A 12797-nucleotide genomic window follows, 5' to 3' on the forward strand; every position below is an offset into this window, starting at 1 on the left:
GATGGGAGTGTCGGACAGTTCCGCCATGTGGCTCCGTTTTGCGGGCAGAGGAATTCAGCTCACTGAAACACAACCGCTCGGCTCTGGAGAGAAAATCTGAATGAGTGGTTGCGAGCCATATCATTTTATACCCGTATATCTGGGGGAGTCACATGCAAATTCCACTCCCCAATTAACATTTGCCTTTTCTCAAAGATCAGAGGTGTTTGGGGCTCCCACAACGACACAACGTCGAGTGAGTGACAGATAGGGAACTTCAATATATTCCTTTAATCAGGGCAAAAATAACCAAAGAAGGTTGCTTTCCATATGCAGCTCTAAACAGTGTGTTGAACAAAGAGCAGTAATGCAATCCACTCCTGTGGAAGACAGAATACTGATACAAATGTAACGTGATCTTAAAAAGCCTTATCTCACTCTCTGACCCCTCACTAAAGATTAGGTGGTCAATACGTGTCAGCCGTTTGTCAGGGCTGGTGATTTAGAAAGGTGTGTGACACGCTCTCACAGCAAGGTTACGGTTTCAGTGAAGCCCTGATGACAGCCAGCCAAAAGAATAACAATCTGTTTGAGCAGTGAGGTGCCTGCCATTCAAAAATGAATGATCGGGCCATCAATTAGCTGCCATCACTGTGGAAACTCTATCATTGTAATGAGAGACATGGCAACGTGCTAACTCACCTTGCCGTCTTAATGTCAGATTGTGTCTGGAAAAAAGAATATAGCTCTTGCGATTTTGAGTCATAAATGGGGTTGTTTGATAAATTGCCCATGTGAGTGTTTTCAAATCATCATTTCCTTCAATTGACCTTGACAAGGCAGTTTCACAGGGCCAATGGGCAGAACAAGATGGAAAATGAATGACAGGCAGTGTTTTTTGATCAGCTTAGAAATCTTGCAAACATGTATCTGCAAAACTTTACTTCATTATTTAAAGTGAAAGTGTTTAATTTTTCCAACAATATAATCAAAAAATGGAATAGAACTCAACAGTGCCTGCCCACTTTTTCAGCTGTCTTGGTTCTGGAAGTTTATTTTATTTCCCATTCATTTTTTCCATAGAAATTTCATAAAGTACTTCATAAAAGAGTTCTAAGCCATGAACCAACCCAACTTTGATTTGAAACAAATAAGTATATGTAAAGGTACAAAACTACTTCACTTATTTCATGAGAGTATTAAAATCAGTACAATGAGGAAACAAAATAAAAATTGTGCGAAAATAGAAAACTATTGTTTTAAAGATTTTGATTATAAGTATTATATGAAACAATATATTTAACCCTTTAAGCTCGGGTGGCCTCGCCGGTAGTTCAGTCGAGAAAAAATTATTATCAAAATATTTTGCAAAATACAATCATACAGTCTTGATCAACACGATATAGGTATCACTTTAAAGCTTAGAATTTGTACTTTCCAATGGAAGTAGGTACTATTTAAAAAAACTTAACAAATGTTTTGAAATTTGCATACAAATCAGAAGTGTTCAATTTTATTAATTTATCTTGTTGGAAATCTGGTTTCTGATTGGAAATACAACCAGCCTATTTGTTTTACTCAGAGACAAAAATATAGCGAGTAATAGCTAAGTATATGTCTTTTGATATGCATGTTACACGTAAACAGGTGTTGCCAGGTGCCGTGTTTTCGCTTATAACTTCACAAAGAATATAATTTGGATTAATTAGTATTAAGTTCACTACAACCAGAGGGCCAGATAAGATTGTTCAAACTAATGACAAATATCCACAAGGAGATGGTGCTAAGTACATGACACAGACACAATGATGGCTCAAATGACACAGAATGGAAATGAATGAGATCTCGTTACTCATGCCTGCATGATTTGGAGATAGAGCATATTTTTTGTCATTGTTGTATTTGCATTTGTAATTAGATCTTATGTAAAGTATTTACAAAGAATTGTTTTATTTGTTTGGAGAGGCTTTTGGACAAATGGAGACGTTTTTGTACACTAGGATACATTATAGATGTAATGCTACTTTTGCCATTTTATTATATTTTTCAGCAGTTACTTAGGCTTAGAGTCTCAGAATTCATCATAATCTCTATCAATAATTTTTTTTTTTATGTTTTCTGTAAAATTATACCAAACATTTGACCCTCCTTGTTTGCCTTTAATTTTGGGAATGCCACTTAAACAGGAAATCTTTTAAAACACCTTCATATCTTAAAGGCTTAAAATATTTGCAAAATATTCAGATATACACATATACAATTAATTTCTGACTGTGGGGAGACCAACTCGATTACAGTACATCATTCACAGTGCGTCATGGGAGTGGGCAGCTGCTGCTGAGCTCTTTTGATACGGTTTGTTTGTAGCAATTTTCTGATTGGTGGATTGGATTGTTTCTCTTCAGAATCATGCGTAGTGTAGTTATTCACCAGAAATTCTGCTATGAAACACATTAAAAATAAATAATAATAAAAAAAGTTTAAATAATGCAGGCTGATGGCTTCAGCACTGATTAAAACATTGGAGCTCATGGTAGGTCTGTCTTTAAAGGATTATATGTTATCGTTTATAATCAATCCCCGTGTATCACACTGGGATAAGAGAAAGTACTTTAACATTGAAAAAAAAATTACTTATCACTTTCAATAGTAATTTTAGTAATTTCAGGTACAACAACCTGGCAACATTTTAGAAGTGTAATGCATATAGTTTTGTTGTTACATTTAGATAAAAACTCTTGAGATTGTTTTGTAGTGAATACATTTTTAGAAATTAGTGAATGCGAACAAATTCAATGCAAACTAAATGTCAGGTTTCTGTCATACGAGACTCTGGATGGGTAGATAACTCACATTCGATAATGAAGCATGATTAAAATTGTTGTCCGATATTATCTGTAGAGTAGCAGGTGTCAAAAGTGCAGCTGGTTAGATTTCATAACATAAACAAACATAACATAAATGTCAGTCTTCTTCTCTGTTCTGGGAAGCGATAGTTTAATACATCCCCAGAAATGCTAAAATGTTTTATTACTGTCATAAAGTATGAGCTTTGTGTCACACCATCCATCGAGACCCATTCTCTTTGTGAATAGATCCTCAAAGAACAAGAGATTGCTTAATAGTTGTCAATCATTGATTTATTTAAGTGTGACAGCTCCGTGATGACTCTTGTGAGAAGGCCTGTCAGCATGCGTTGTCTGTCTCTGGTAGCGTGCTGAAGATACAGTAATAAAACAGCAAGAAATCCACACTGCTCTTTCATTGGTGACTCCTCCCATTTCTCTCTCACCCTCCCTTTCCTCCCTCTTCCTAACAAATGGGCATCAACAGGCCATGAAATAATCAATGCTGATGATCCATCTTGGGTGCTGTCAATATGTTAATGAGTCTGCCTCATCGTTATGGCGACGAGGCCATAAATAATTCACTTTTACCAGAATGCATAGCAGCTGGTGCGGCAAACCCCTGGCCAGGAATAAAACACTGTCTTTTAACGATTAATGTCCAAACATTCTGCTGCTCTGCCGCTTGATTGTTTTCAGATGCCAAAGAAGTAGGACGGATTGTAAATCAATAAAATAATAAGACAAAGTGTTTTAATAAAAGGAGAGGTTGCGAGTAAATCATTGCGGTTCTCCATTTAGCACAACTTCCTGGGTAACTAATTATTGGATACCTGCTGCCCAGGAGTCATTTTTAAGGTTATAAATGCTTGTGTCTGCTTGTGCTGAAAAATGCATTTGAGCACCTACTTCACATTTTCAGCTCTATTTTTGAGTTTCTGTGCATGTGTGTCTGTTGTGTTTGTATATTTGGGGGTTATATTTAAATATGTAACAATTTGCATGTAATATTAGCCCTTTTTTTGCCAATGTCCGCTCATACATTGGCAAAAAAAGGGCTAATATTACATGCAAATTTTTATACTTTTAATATAATATAAAAAATGAGTCCTTCCCAGACTTTCTAGGTTGCGTATTATGGCATTTTTCCACTGCATGTTACGGTTCGACTCGACTCGACTCTACTCGCTTTTATGAGCTTGCTTTTCCACTGCTGTTTAGTGGCGCCGCAACGTGGGTGGGATTATAGGCTGATCGTCATAGTTGCGCCGCCTCTACTGCCTTGACATCATTTTAAACGCGACCCGAATCACTAAACAATAACTTGACTGCTAGCTGTTAGTTACTAGCTCATAAAGCAGTTGTTGCATGGTGATTTTACACAAGTGTAACAGTTAAATTGGCCTGGTTGTTTTAGAAGCAAGCTTTCCAGTAGCTGGTCATCTAAAGAAATTGAAGCTTTCAAGCAGAGTATAGAGTTAACGTAACAAAACGTCCCATCCTCCATCGTGGACTCCAGCCATGGCTGAGTCCAGGACACTCCCCTCCCATTGCTCGCCGGTCTAGATAGCGTCCATTTGGTCGAACCACTTCCACTTTTTCTTGATGTTTCTGTAGTTAACGAAATTCTTTTTTTTTTCGGCACTCGACCGAATCACAGCAATGCTGATGTAGGGCCATATAGCACAATTGTGAGTGTGATATTACTTAAATATATATTGTATATATATATATATATATATATATATATATATATATATATATATATAGCCACAAATGTTATACAGTTTGTGCAACAAGACAAAAATAATGTCTTGATTTCTGTGGTTAATAATTTTAATATGTAAATATGGCAAAGTACTGAAGGGTTTGTTTAATCACAAGCTTCCTTTTTGTCCTAAGATGGAAACATTATAGTGTTCCTTTATATCTACTATTTATCTTGTTTATTACACAAATCATAAACATTGTGGTCTGTTTCAGGATCAGTCCTACAAATGTCAAATCCTTGTCAACTCTAGCTAAATTAAACCTTTTTTTCTCAATTGCCCTTTTATACCGAGGTATATTTGGGATGAAGTGTTCCCAACCATATGTGGGAAGTTGAAACCTGAAAGTTTCAGAAGCTCAGCCTGTGTGAATGAAGTATTATCTCTGCAGAGTTGTACGAGGGTCCACCAGCAGTGGGACAGTGGGGCATATAATATTTCTCTGCTTTGAGGATGCATGTCTTCCAGGAGTACAATTGATTGTATGTTCTTATAACGATTGAACGCTGTAACGGTTATTGCAGCTCAATGCGGTTGTGAAAAATGTAATATGACACTGGGGTGATTTATCCTCTCTTCGTTTTTCTTAACCTTGGATATTGGATTGTTTGTCAGACCATATCACTTTGATTTATGATAGAGTGTGGAACTGATCAAAACATAATAAACCCACTCACATACACACCGGCATAAACACATTATGCAAAAACAACTTTACATTTTGTTACTCTGCATAAGTGCAAAGAAAGAGAGAACAAGTTTGAGATGAGAGAGAGATAGAGAGATGTCAGTATAGTTTAAATGCAGGGACATGCATTGACAGAGTGTGTTTATCATATTCGAGGCTGTGCGGAGAGTGTCCATGAAGAGAGCTTTGACATTTTATAGGACTGCTGAGGAATATTTTGCTCAAAGTAAAGTATACTGAGAGGCCCTTTTTGTTTGTTTGTTTGTTTTTATATCAATTACATCTGCAGTTTGTCCACTTGAGATTAGATTCAGATTCATGTTTTGGATTAGCCACAGAACATAATGTAAATATGACATTTGAAGATTTTGTTGAAATTGCTGATTCTTTACATGTTTTGCAGTGGAACTTTCTGCTCAGTACCTCAGTGGTTCAATTTTTTTATTTTATTATTTTTATTTTTTTATTGTCCCTCTTAGAACAAACCCCCATAAATATTTATCGTAATTTGCATTATCTGTTGGTATATACACACAAACTGTGGGTGTGTTATATGTAAATGAAGTGGCATAAAGCGCAATTTGCCATTTTCCTGAGAAATAGGCTGTTGTTCTAAAACATTTCAAAACCATGTCTTATCTCAGCGCAAAGTTCAAAATCAGTTCCTGCATTTGCTGTTTGGAGATTGTAAAACAGTTAAAGGATGGGCAAGGAGGAGGCGAGAACCGGCTTGTAAATATAAATGATAATTCAATGAAAACTCAAACCAAAAACACATAAACAAACACACATGACGGACATGCCCGTAATTCTCTCTCTCTTGAACAATCATACAATTGCTCTGCCAGCAAAGTGAAAATTATTCACACCAGTGCCCTCTGATACAATCTTGCATTCCTCTATACATTTTGTACAGTAACTGGCAAGGCCACCCAAAGCCTCTAACGTAGGAGGAAGCACCGCTTAAAGCAGAATTAATTTAATGTATTTAAGTCAAATGTCTTTAGGTTAATACTGTACATATTCAAAGTTGTCTTTTAAAGAAATGAGGCCTATAGGTTCAGTATGCTTCTATGAAGGTGTATGCTGATATTTACAGGTAAGAAAACCAATCTTTTACAGCTCTTCTCAAATGTATTCATTTTATTGCTCAGGGCAAATTCGTTATATGAATGTGCAAACAGATGCACAGATAATGTAATATTTTATTTTTAGTGCACACTTAACTCTCTTTTAGACAGCTTGAGACATTCAACCTTCATGAAATGGTTATTAGAATTAACCTTCCCACACTATATACTGAGGCTTTGATATCAGCCTTAAATTTAAGTCTTACACACCTTTCACCCAAAACAAGGTGCAAACAAGGTTTTGAATAGAAACAATGCACTCCTATGTATTCACACTGAGGATGAACGTCCACTTGGTGCAAAACCAAAAAAGCTTTTTTTTCTGTGAGTGTTTTTTTTTCATCCAGTGATGAAATAAGTGTCGACCAATAACATTTTAGTTTTGGGTCATGTGTCCAGAGCCACTGGAGTTACACATATCCACATATTTGGTGGTGCTAATGCACAGAAAGCTGTTTTATGAAGTGACTTTAAACAGAATCAGAGTGAATTAAAGTCAAAGAAAAAGAGAATCTCAAGTATATTCTGCAAACTAATTTGCAAGTTGTTTGCATAAATTATGCAAACATTCCACAAACTTCCACACTTTTTCCCTGTTTGAGACATAACATTTATTTCCTATAAATATTCCTTTGTCGCTATTCTGCACTTATTTACACTTGCCTACATAAATTTGATCCATCAGTATGTATTCAACACATATTAAACAGTAACATTTACCTTTGCTTAAAATTGTTTTATATTAATTCATTTAAAAATATAATAATTTAAAATATTTTAACGATGAATCATGATTGATCGTGATTGTTGTAGTTATCATGTTAGTGCATATAGCTCTTTATAAACTAATAAAAAATTAAGTAATCGAAATATCATGTTCTGATTAAGACTCTCTGTCTTTTTATAGACCCACACTTATATATAATTAAAATATTTAATTATAAACACAATTAACACATGCTTTGTGAAGAAACTTCACATAAGAATAGAAATCTGTTCATATTATCTCTTCTTAACAGCTTTTTGAATTTAAACCCAAATGTGTTATTTGTAGTTTTTTTTTTAGTGGAATTTAATCTTGTATTTAATCTTTAAAGGCCAGTGTCAAAACGTGGAAAATAGATAACATGAGATCCATAAAGTGCTTGGAAAGTTGTTATTGCAGTATTTCCATTTCCAGTGTTTTTAAATGCATTTTGAGCATTTTTTTCTTTGTTTGTTTTTTATTATTACTGAGACTAGTAAACTGTAGTGTTGCGTAACTCTGCATATGTCCTATAAGTTTGCACATGTATTTTACTATGAGTGTCATCCAAATTAATTACCATGCCCAACTTGTACTGAACATGTTTTTTATTTATATATATATAAAAATAAAAAAAAATAACATGTCAATTTTAATTGACATAATCAATTCTTTAGCTAACATTAACATGTTAGCTAAAGAAAATCATGTGGGATTAATTCAAGCTGGTCTCATAGAATCGCATTACTAGACCTAACTTTTTTCAAAATGCCATTTTTACATGGCTCGTTGTATGTATCTGTCACATATTCTGTGTTTTTTGTGCTTAGACTTTTATTTTGAAATTCTTGTTTAGTTCCCCATATTTGTTTCCTCTTAGTTTTGTAGTCCTTTGTTGTTTTCTTTCATTATTGGTTTTCCCCGATTGCTTTCCCCAGGTGTTCCTCGTTTCCTTGTTTGCCCTTGTGTATTTAAGCCCTTGTTAACCCTGGTTCCTTTGTCAGTCTTCACATGTGGTGTTATGTTCTGTGCTTGGTTCCATATGTTTTGTTTTGTTTTGTTTTGTTTTGTTTTGTTTTGTTTTGTTTTGTTTTGTTTTGTTTTGTTTTGATTCTGAGTAACTTTATTTATCTTTTTTTTCATTAAAAGCTGCGATTAGATCCTCATTCCTCACCTGCCTTGTCACAGTATCACTACAATTTCCTGGTAAATTGAACACTAGAGGGGCCTTTTCACGCAAATAAAATTTACAAACTTGTTTGAATGTGATTAAATTGTGCAGTAGCTCAACTGACAGAGCTGAAAAGCACACGAGTCGACTCCAGAACCAAAAGTGTCACAGAAGCCCCACTAAATGTGGTTGCTTCCACAATTGTTTTTTTTATGTCACATTTGTTTTAAAAGACAGTGTAGAGCGGAGGAGGGTGGGGCTGGGCTGGGACAATGCACGCCTGGTCCCCAATCAGCCTGATGGGGGAAGTGAGGGTTAAAGGCGGCCAGTGACGACAGTTCGAGAGAGAGAGAGAGAATTACAGGCAGCTGCTCTGTGTGTTTTTGGTTCAGTTTTTCATTAAATAGAACCATACAATAGCATTTTACAAAGTCATAAAATCACTATATAAATGTAACATTCATTAATTCTATGAATTATTCTATGCTTTTTACAGCCCTACTTGTTATATAATAACAAGGCAAAGATGCAAATGTAAAAGATGTGGCGAAAGAATGTTAATGGTGCAAATTGGGAGGTGTAAAGAAATGCAGAATAGGAACAAAAGAATATTGATGGGAAACATTTTTTCTCACATTGGACAAAAGTGTGGAAGTGGAATGTTTGCATATTTTATGTGAACAACTTGCTAATTACTCTCCAGAATACTTGAGTTTCTGAAGTTTCTTTGACTTTAATTAATTCTGACATGCCCTAATATATATATATATATATATATATATATATATATATATATATATATATATATATATATATATATATAACAGCAATAACAACTTTGATTTGACGTTTGGTGAATGTTTGCCCACAGTGAAATGAGCTATTTGAAATCTTTTTTTTTTGAACATGTTTGTGTCGTGCAGTTAACAAAACATCTTTCTCTGCGTTAACGCCACCAGATGCGCTTTGTGTAGCTTCAGCGTGACCCAAAGATTACTGTAAATCTTATTGGTCATGTGTTTTCATTACCGGAGGAAGAAAGAAAATTTTCAAATGCTCACAGAAAACAAAAACAAAGATGTGAATAGCTCCTCAGGAACCCATTGTTTCTATTAAACATCTTGTTAATGCTGAATGTTCGCTTTTTGTGTGAAAGAGCCTTTAGTTGTCTAAAAGTTTTGTTATCTCTTTGAGTTTAAATAATGTTGTCTTTAGCCCAACAGTTTCCCTCTGTTCTTTTTTCCCTTGTAAGTATCTCAATGATGAATCGGCTGCTCTGGTCTGTGTCAACGCTGGGCTGACATAACAAAAGTTGTTTAAGTTTTCCAAAATAAATAGAGAGTGTTTGAATGGAGATAGATAGCAGAGAGTGGTCTGTGAAACTACAGAGTTTGACTTGTGGAAGTTGCCTTTCTAAACTGTTTTTGTTACTAAGACAAGGAACATTAACTCCAGATGACAAAGAAAGTAAATAATCTATTAGTAGACTACAATGAATGGCATGTGTTGAAGAAGCAAATGAGGCTCTTGTTTTTTCTCTTCATTGCACTATCCACACAGGTATCACATAAATCTATCCATATGCAGAGCAGAGATCGTTGAAAACTATTAACAAGAAGTGATTGCTTACATAAGTTCAGTCACATTAGTAATCTTTGTTCTTTCCATTAAATATGCTGAAATTGTGTATGAAAAAAATCTATACAACAGCATCTCCTCCAGAAGGAACACACTAGGTCTCTTATAGGCCAGATCTCTTTTAACCCCATAGAGCTATTTCACCCATATCTTATGGGTCATCTAGCTAATTATTTGCCAAAGCGTTTTCTAAAATTGCAGATAATTGGGGCTGTATGATATTAATGGGAAAGATATGCTTATTAGGATTCCTGGGAATTGCCGTTGATGGGAACAGTCTGTGTTCAGTGAGAAATGATTTAACGCTCTCAGCAGGAGTTGTAGGATTTAGCATTGTGGTGCAATGCTATTAATTCTCATTGTGCTGCAAAGCAGCTTGATTGCACACTGTGAACGCTGTTTATGGAAGAATTAGTAAAATTTTTGCCGCAGTTGTTTTGGTGTTCCACTAAATGCTAATTAGACTTTTTCACAATAATTAGACCCTCTCGCTAGACAGACCAATTTAACTAGTCCCACATTTGCAACATTAAGAAGACTGAAATACGCACCACTCTGTAATTAGCTTTGTGCTAACCACAGTTTTCAATGAAATAGGGGTTAAAAGTAGTTTTCTCCTGCAGTTCGACTATTGCTTATCAATTTGCAGTTCTTCATGCTCACTTTGTATCTTCCTGTGCAGGTTTGAATCTTTTCCACAGCTGTTGTTGCCTAAACATGACCTCCAGGCTGAACTCTTCTTTAGGTTACTCGTTTGTAAACTTGAGCAAGTATTCTGTGGGCAGGTCCTCCTCAGAAGATCTCATGCCTGTGATAGGTAGCAGCATATTAGAAAAGAAAAACAAAACAGGACATTCCTGAATATAATTGGCTCCCATTCATCATGGTTGTCATGTCTCATGTAGTGCTGTGGGGCTGTACACGGCTCATGCATCAATCGCTGGTCGGCTGGCTGACAGGTCTTCTGAAGGGCTGTGGCAGCGGGGAGATGGCATCCTCTGCTTGGGCCTGCACTTTCAAACTCTTTGCTTATGCAGCAGCTGGTATTTTACTTAGGCACCCCTGGGAGTTTCTCAATCATCCACAGGCATGCTGGGTTTTTTCAAAAACTTACCCAACATGATTGTATATGAATATATATGATGCATTCTGTAATTTCCACCTTCATCACTTTCATGTGTATTTCTACGAAAACACTTTTACACCATTGCGTTTCAATTTAAATATTAACTTTTTTACTGCGGCCCACTGTAATCATTTATTTTTTTATTTACTGTAAAAAGATAAAAAAAAATATTTAATATCCTTATAATTAGATAAATATACTTTGCAAAAATATTTTTGAGAGTTGAAAACATTATTGAGAGTTTTTCTCAAATTGTTTTATATTGTTTCAAGCACAAAACTTACTAAATGTGATTTTATTAATGCTGAAAACAAGATAAAAATGTTTTAAGATATATTCTTTGAAAACAAGTCTTTATATCTTTTAATTAGTTTATCTTGTTTTAAGAATGTTTAGATATTTTTTTTCTGGGAAAACAAAATGTGTAAAAGAAATGAATAAAGAACGCAATTTTTTCCAGTTTCTTTGCCGTCATGCTGAGTAAATAATATGATCAATGTAGAAAGCAAAAGTCTATGCTTTTAAGGGCTATGTTTTTAAGGTAGGCCCCTTTAAAGAGTGTTTCAAAATGGCTGCCAGACTGCGTGGTGTATTACTTCCCTACCAGAGCATGTGCTTGTCTAACTGCTGGCTGCTGATCCTTCACTCTCAGGTCATACTAAGAGAAATCAGGGTTGAACTGAGATGTATGTAGATACATACATTATTAATTCAGACATTAGGGAGCATTGTCTAGGCATGGGCTTGAGCTTGAACCACAGCATTTGGGCTGTGAGCGGCCCACTCCATTGTGTTTTTTTTTTTCTTTCTCTTTGCTCTCATGAATAATTAAAAACTTAAATTACTTGCCATGTACAAAATTCATATGCTAGGCTGGTGGAAAAGATACATGAAAATTAATTTTCTTTTCTCTGAGAGTGACAGGAAATCAATTAATCTTGATATATTATTTCATGCAGGACGGGCTACAAGAGGCAGCAAAGAGAATGGCTACAGCTGTTCTCATTGGAGGGGCCATATATTATAGTTGGCGTGTTTGACAGCTTCTGAAGAAAATGGCTGAAGGATATCAGACAGGTGAAGCAACTGTAAAAATGTATTGGAGGATGCAAACTGTTTCCAGGGACTGACATAAACATTACAGTAAAAGCAAAGCAATACCGAATTATAATTTTTTTTTTCTCTTCCTAAAATTGACAATGCCTATTGTCAATATTTATGGTGGTCCCCTGTGATGCACATTTTTCTTATTTGATTAACCATTCATATCTTCTTGTCTATGTGCAATTTATTTGTTGTGTTTCCAACTACCTTGGGAAGAATAAAGATTTAGGGCTGGCCGGATAAATGTGTCCTGGTAATATAACACTGGAGATAGAATGACAGCACTATTTACAGCTCTCTTAAAGTTTTATAACTTGTCAGTGTTTGCAGCTTGTTGTCCAGAGCTCCCTGTGAGTGCACTGGTGTTGTAAATAGGAGTTGTGCATGGAAATGATCACTCTGTCAAGAGGCTGTCTGTCTCTGCTGTTTGGACATTTTATACATATTACAATTTTTGTTAAGGGTTTGTAGCTTTAGAAGATATACCTCTATGTGTCTGTGGTTAGTGATGGCAATGTTGTCTCTGCTGAAAAAACAAAACAAAAAAAAAACAGCTTAAATCAGTCTAAAACTAGCTAAATGACAGGCCAGTTGAAAAGTA

At 35.4% G+C, this 12797-nt stretch overlaps 1 pseudogene; it reads left to right on the plus strand.

Moving 5' to 3' along the window:
- LOC127660580 (leucine-rich melanocyte differentiation-associated protein-like) overlaps nucleotides 1–12797 on the plus strand; it is a 295294-nt pseudogene that overhangs the window by 129048 nt on the left and 153449 nt on the right.

This window comes from Xyrauchen texanus, chromosome 20 (genome assembly GCF_025860055.1).
Source record: "Xyrauchen texanus isolate HMW12.3.18 chromosome 20, RBS_HiC_50CHRs, whole genome shotgun sequence".
In the NCBI taxonomy this organism is placed as follows: domain Eukaryota; kingdom Metazoa; phylum Chordata; class Actinopteri; order Cypriniformes; family Catostomidae; genus Xyrauchen; species Xyrauchen texanus.